This window comes from Triticum aestivum, chromosome 4A (genome assembly GCF_018294505.1).
Source record: "Triticum aestivum cultivar Chinese Spring chromosome 4A, IWGSC CS RefSeq v2.1, whole genome shotgun sequence".
Classification (NCBI taxonomy): Eukaryota; Viridiplantae; Streptophyta; class Magnoliopsida; order Poales; family Poaceae; genus Triticum; species Triticum aestivum.
Window position 1 is genome coordinate 43,527,599 of NC_057803.1, and position 7,293 is coordinate 43,534,891.

At 55.3% G+C, this 7,293-nt stretch overlaps 1 long non-coding RNA gene across 1 annotated transcript; it reads right to left on the reverse strand.

The window, feature by feature from the left end:
• Positions 1-5,594: 5,594 nt before the first annotated feature.
• Positions 5,595-7,060, reverse strand: LOC123081721 (uncharacterized). The gene is made up of 2 exons (XR_006438771.1): positions 6,544-7,060; positions 5,595-5,850 (listed from the first exon to the last, which is right to left on the reverse strand). It is a non-coding gene; the product is annotated as an uncharacterized lncRNA (long non-coding RNA).
• Between the last annotated feature and the right edge of the window lie 233 nt (positions 7,061-7,293).

The following is a 7,293-nucleotide window of genomic DNA, read 5'->3' on the forward strand; positions in this document are numbered from 1 at the left end:
TTTGCCGGCCATGGCCACGACTCGGTCCAACATCTTCTTTTCTTCGGCAATCACAAGGGACTCGGCCAGCCGGCTGCTGGCTGCTGCGCACTCGGAAGATTTCTTGTAATCGCCGGCTATGGTGATGACGCCCTTGGTGCTCGGCATCTTCATCTTGAGGTAAGCATAGTGGGGAACTGCCATGAACCTGGCCAAGGCAGGTCGGCCAAGCAATGCATGGTAGGGGCTCTCCAGGTCCACCACTTCAAACCAGATCGCTTCTCGGCGGAAATGCTCCTTGTCCCCAAAGAGTACATCAATCTTGATCTTGCCAATGGGGGCGCATGACAGGCCGGGTACAATGCCATGGAACACAGTCCGAGTAGGCATGAGTTGCTTTGCCTTGACGTTCAGCTTCTCCAGGGTGTCACGGTACAGGATGTTGATGCTGCTCCCGCCGTCTATCAGCACGCGGGAGAAACGGGCGGCGCGTCTGTCCGTTGCAAGGGTGGCATCCAGAACCAACGCATAAGAGCCGGGAGATGGCATCATCTCTGGGTGGTCGGCCCGGCTCCAGCTGATAGGTTTTTCTGACCAGTGCATGTGCTCGGCGGGGTTGGCAGCGACCATGCTGACTTCCTGGTGCTCTCGGCGTTTGCTGCGCCGGTCTTCGGGCTGGCTTGTAAAAATGACATAGGCGGCATGCTCGTCGGGGAACTCATCGTGCACGGCTCCGACTGCGGGCCGAGCGGTCGGCGGCTGCGGAGCCGGAGGCGGCGGACCGGCAGGCGGAGGCGGCGCAAGCCCTTCGCCTTTGGAGATTCGGGTGAGCCAGTGGCACTTCCGGGTCGTGTGGTTGGACGGCTTCGCGCCGCTGTGGAACTTGCACGGGGCGTCGAGAGTTTGCTCGTAGGAGAAGGCCGGCTGCCAAGCCGGCCTGCCGCCCTTGGGTTTCTTGGGCGCGGGCCGCCCTTCGGGCCGCTCGTCTTCGACTGTGGCCACCTGCCGACTGGCGGAAGGCGGCACGGGGCCCTTGCGCTTGTGGTCGTTCTGGTGTGGGCGTCGGCCGGAGTCCCCAGCCGGCGTCTTGGGCGCCGGGTTGAGTACCTTCCCGGACGCGTCTACCCGGAGTTCGGTCTTCATTGAGGAGTCGGCGGTGGCGTACTTGTCCGCTATGACCAGAAGCTCGTCGAGGGTAGTCGGCTCGTCGCAGAGGAGCTTGTGCTTGAGGAGGGTGCCTTCTCGGCACCCGGCAGTGAAGTATTCTATGGCTTGCACCTCGTGCACCCCTTCGCAAGAGTTGCGGAGCTCGGCCCAACGCGTGAGGTAGTCGCGAGTAGACTCGGCGGGGCCTTGTACGCACAAGGAGAGCTGTCTGGGCTTGGGAGCCCGCTTGTAGGTGCTGGTGAAGTTGCGGACGAAGGCTTCTGTGAAATCTAGCCAGCTGTTGATGCTGTATGGCTTGAGGCTGTTGAGCCAGGTCCGCGCCGTGCCTTGCAGCATGAGGGGCACGTACTTCACGGCAACGCGCCTGTTGCCGTTTGCTATGCTAACCGCCGTGGAGTAGTCGATTAACCAATCTTCCGGCTTCACAGAGCCGTTGTACTTGGGCGTGTCTCTTGGGAGCGAGAACCCTTTGGGGAAAGGCTCGTCGCGGATGCGGGGGCCGAAGCAAGGCGGGCCGACATCGTCTTCTTCTTCCAGCGCCAGGGATCGCGCCAGGCGGTCGATCCGATGGCGGGCGTCGTTCTCGCCGACTCCTTCGCGGCGACCTAGCCGGCCGCTGAGAGTCGGATGCGCAACAGGCGGTGGGGTGGGATATCTCTCTCCACGGGGCCGAGGCGGAGGCGGGTTGCCCCGCCACTCCACGGCCCGGGGGTGGCCTTCTGCGTCTCGCTCGATGGAGATTCGGGTTCGGCTTCGGCTGGCAGCCGGCTCTTTCTCGCGCCGCGCGCGGGTTTTACCCGTAGTCGGCGTCCGGGACGTCGCGCCGTGATCTCGGCGCGGGGGAGGGCTTTCCGCGCGGGCGTCGGCTTCGTGCCGCTGCGCGGCTGCATCGATTAGCTGCTGGATGCGTCGGGTCATGTGGGGGAGTTCTTCGGCCCCCAGTCCGTCTAGCTCGTCTACGGCCGCCTGGGCGGCGCGCAGGTTCTCGAGTGGAGTGGCGTAGACTGGGCGGTCGACTCCTAACGTGTCGGCGACGACAGCGCCGCGCTGTCTGACAGCGCCGGCCCGGCTGGGCCCGCCTGGGGGCGGCGTGCCAAAGGCGGCGCGGTCGGCTTCGCGTCGGTGGGCCTCAGCGAGGCGTCTCATGGAAACCAACTTCCGGCCCTCCGCGAGGAGGGCGAGGCGGCGAGCCTCCAGTGCTTCAGCGTCGGCATCGGCCGGGAGGGGGATGGACAAGTCGTGGATCGCCGTGTGCGGGGCGTCGCGGGCGCTCTCGTCAGAAGCGCCGCCGTGGCCGATGACCATCACCTCGGTGGTGACAGCGTCGCCGCCATCGGCCCGGGGAAGCGGGTCGTTGTAGATCGTGACGTCGGTGGGGAAAGTGTCGAGTGAGGCCGTGTCGGAGTCGACAGGCATCGGGTCGGTGGAGCCAACCGACTCCAAGTCCACAGCAGGCTCGTCGGAGACGTGGAGCTGGCCGAGGAGGTTGACGAGGTGGTCGGTGCCCGCGTCGGAGGCGAGCTCGTCGGAGATGAGGGTCTTGTCAAGGAGATCGGCGAGGCCGCTCGCTGCGCAGACGTTGGTGACGCCTTGCAGCGCGTCGTGGCAAGCGCCGTCGGGCGTGCCGGGCTGGCTACGCTCGCGGGGGAGGAAGAGGGTTCCCGTCCAGAACAGGTCTCCGGACGACGGTGCACCTGGCCCCACGGTGGGCGCCAAATGTCGGGTGGTAGGTGCGACATATGCCAACGGGTGGCTTATCATTGTGGGAGCCAATAAGACGTCGCCGGTGCCTGGAAGCGGGATGAGGCGAAGACATGCACGCCGGCGAATCTTACCCAGCTTCGGGGCTCTCCGTGGAGATAACACCCCTACTGCTGCTCTGCGGGGTCTCCGCATGATCACTAGATGAACAAGTAGCTACACGATGCTCCGTGAGCTGTTTGGCGAGAGGAGGAAGAAGGGCACTGCTCGCTCTCTTCTCCTCCCTATGTGGTGTCTAAAACTAGCAGGGATCAACCCTTTGCATGGGTGTCCCGGGGGGTTTATATAGGCCTACCCCCCGGGGATACAATGGTAATCCGGCTGGGCGTGGGGCCCAGCCGTCTGTGTCTACACTCGCCGGCTTCTGCGCCGGCTGCTGGGGCCCGCCGGCTGGTGGGTCCCGCCGGCTGCCGGCTCCTTGGTCGACAGGCAGGCCCCACTGTCCAGGGCCTTGTCGGCGGCTGGTTACTGTTGCTCAATCCTGGTGACAAGGGCTTCGCCGAGGTGGGCGTGGCTACAGTGCCGCCGTCCGGCGGGTGATCGCTGTAGCCTCACCGCGTCTTGTCTCCTTAATGGGGCGTCTCCTTCGAGGGAGGTGGCAAGCCGGCTGTGGGGAGCCGGCTCTGTCTTGGGCCGACTGGGGGAGGCCTGGCCGCCTTCGGGTGTCTCTCTGCCCGAAGGGGCCCACCGCCCGTGGGCCGCGCTGGCAGCCCGTCGTGGATGACATCAGGGTCAACGTGGCAACAGTGCCGCGCCGGACGGGTCATGGCCACCCGTACGGCGCACTGTGCCAGGCGTGCTCCGGGATTCGGGGGTGGCAGGCTTTACTGTAGCCACGCCCCGTCACATCGCCGTTATGTGGATGCAGACTTCGAGGGTACGATCTTGACCGCTTTGGGGGAGCCGGCTTCTTGGAGTCGGCCTTCTCGTGGCCGGCTTCTCGGAGCCGGCCCTCCCGCGGCTTTCTTCATGAGGGCTAAAGTCAGGTTGCCTTCCGATAGCCGGCCTGGGAGACAACCGACAAGGGGAAGGCGGCCCCATGTCTTGGATTCTTGAGGGCCGGATCGGCTCGTAATTTTTTCAGAAGGGCCAGGGGGACCCGGCTAGGCTACCCATGGTTATTTACTCCGACAGTCATGGACCATATGAGATGTTCCAGGAGTTGAAGTTAATATTTCAAGCAAATACCTGAGTTGAGAGATATGAAGTCTCCAACAAGTTCTATAGCTAAAATATGGAGGAGAATAGCTCAAGCAGTGAGCATGTGCTCAGACTGTCTGGATACTACAATCGCTTGAATCAAGTGGGAGTTAATCTTCCAGATAAAATGTTGATTGACAGAATTCTCTAGTCACCATCACCAAGTTAGTAGAACTTCGTGATGAACTATGATATGCAAGGGATAACGGAAACGATTCCCAAGCTCTTCGTAATGCTGAAATTGACGAAGGTAGAAATCAAGAAAAATATCAAGTGTTGATGGTAGACAAGACCACTAGTTTCAAGAAAAGGGCAAAGGGAAGAAGGGGAACTTCAAGAAGAACGGCAAGCAAGTTGTTGCTCAAGTGAAGAAGCCCAAGTATGGTCCTAAGCCTGAGACTAAGTACTTCTACTGCAAAGGGACTGGTCACTGGAAGCGGAATTGCCCCAAGTATTTGGCGGATAAGAAGGATGGCAAAGTGAACAAAGATATATTTGATATACAGATTATTGATGTGTATTTTACTAGTGTTCGTAGCAACCCCTCGGTATTTGATACTGGTTCAGTTGCTAAGAGTAGTAACTCGAAACGGGAGTTGCAGAATGAACATGGACTAGTTAAGGGTGAAGTGACGATGTGTGTTGGAAGTGGTTCCAAGATTGATATGATCATCATCGCACACTCCCTATACTTTTGAGATTAGTGTTGAACCTAAATATGTGTTATTTGGTGTTTGCGTTGAGCATGAATATGATTTGATCATATTTATTACAATACGGCTATTTATTTAAGTAAGAGAATAAATTATTGTTCTGTTTACATGAATAAAACCTTATATGGTTACACACCCAATGAAAATGGTTTGTTGGATCTCGATCATAGTGATACACATATTCATAATATTGAAACCAAAAGATGCAAAGTTGATAATGATAGTGCAACTTATTTGTGGCACTGCCATTTAGGTCATATTGGTTTAAAGCGCATGAAGAAAATCCATGTTGATGGGCTTTTGGAATCACTTGATTATGAATCAGTTGATGTTTGCGAACCATGCCTCATGGGCAAGATGACTAAGACTCCGTTCTTCGGAACAATGGAGCGACCAATAGATTTGGAAATCATACATATTGATGTATGTGGTTCGACGAATATTGAGGCTCGCGGCAGGTATCATTATTTTCTGATCTTCACAGATGATTTGAGCAGTCTTTGTAAACATGCAGTTTGTATACAGTTAAAACAAAAACTTGCTAAATAGATGAGCTTCCATATAAGTTGACCACCTACAGTAGGGGGTGGCAAACACTACTCAACATTTTAATTCAACTTTTGTATAAGTGCGCATCAAGCTTGCAAAAACTTGGGTAAATCCAATTTCTTCTTGGGTAAAAGAATAGTTACCATTTTGTTCTGTGCGATAAAAAAATACATAACCAAATGGAAGATATTTAGGCATGTGAGTAAATATCCACCTAAATTCAAAGAAGACCGGAAGCAAATCTTGAATATTGAAGCAGTCGTAAAGTATAAAAGAAATAACCTACAAAAGGGAAAGATAAAATGATCTGTAGTTCTGTACTAACATGGATACCACTGTAGTTTTAAGAAAATAAATATAATATTGAATTCACATTGGCTAGAAGTTTTATCTCCACATTGCATTGAAAAGCACAGTGGTACCTTCACATTGGCACATCATCAATAGACTTCATCTCAGGAGAAGTGAGGAAATCAGGAACCTATTTCAAAATATGGAAACCGCCCATAAGTAACATGATCAAGTAAAGAAAATTTAAACACACTATCATGCCAATTTAGGAACATTATACCATTCATTACTAATCGCACTATCATTTTCTCTATTCAGAAGACTTTGCTTAGCAGGAGAGGCCTATGACATCATATCTACCAGCACTTGCTAACTAATATTTTCTCCAGAAGTGCATGCAAAAAAGTTTATACAAGCTGATTCTCTCCTAGATGCTTGGCAAAAATGTCATTTTGTAAATCGTAATCCCTTCACCTTAGTAATTACGGGATGAACTAACATAAATGAACCATACTAACATTTGGCAAAGTCTATTGAGATTACAAATATAGGAATCATCTATCTATAGAAAAATATTGATAGATCGCACAAGGGTAAGCTTAGCATCACACTCGATCTGGACCTCGCTGTTGTAACCAATTAGAAGCGCCCCAAATATTTCCTAAATAGCAGTTTTTTGCTACTCAGCGGCACCCAATTTCATCTAAAACTAATTTGTTTGCCTCCCAAAGTGTAACAAGATCACCAAACACACACACACACACACACACACACACACACACACACACACACACGGCAGCCTGGAATCACCAGCAACCACATCGATTCAATCCAGGGGGTGCGTGGTAGGTCGTGGGGAGAAGGTAGATGGAAGAGATCTTACTCTGCCGAATATGAGGTGGAGAAGGACCTCGAGCGGGGATGCCACTGGGAGCCGAGTTTCGGCGCCGGCCCACCCAAGGACGGCTGGCGATGGGCTTCGACAGCGGCTGCTCCAGAGCTCAGCGGCGCATGGCAGCGGCGAGCCAGGTATGAACTACGTGTTAGAAACGGAGTGGAGGAGCGCATTAGGGAGGCTTCAGATGCAGCATGCGCCCTGAGGAAGTGAGGATCAGCGGTGACGGCGCCCCTCGTCCTCGCCGGATGGGGCGGCTCCCGCATCGTCAGAAGCAGCAATCGGCGCGGTACCCGCGGCGGCTCACGCATTGCCGGCCCTGGCGGCGCGGTGGTTGCACTCCCCTGGCGTCCCCTGATGGTGCGGTGGTGGCGGCGGCCCAATCGGGGACGGGGATGAAGGAGGGACGCGGGGAGGCGTGTGGCGGGCGGCGGTGGAGAAGGCAGTGGAGAGGAGTTGTTGATCCTCGTCTCCCCGTCGCCATAGCCAAGTTGAGGCCGGTGGGGAGATGGGATCGGGAGCGAGAAGGGTGGGGTGAGGAACGTGCGAGCGTGTGCGCGTGGGTCGTTGTTTCTATTTTTTGTGACGGCGTGGGTCGAGTGGCAGCGTGGGTAATTAATTAAGCGCGGCTAAAACATACTGTAGTTTGCTGCTAAAGATTGGAGCAACCTGGAGCGTAGGATTCGATGCTCTGAACGGTGTAGATGTTTTGGTTCTCCGCGTGCTTTTACAGGGGTA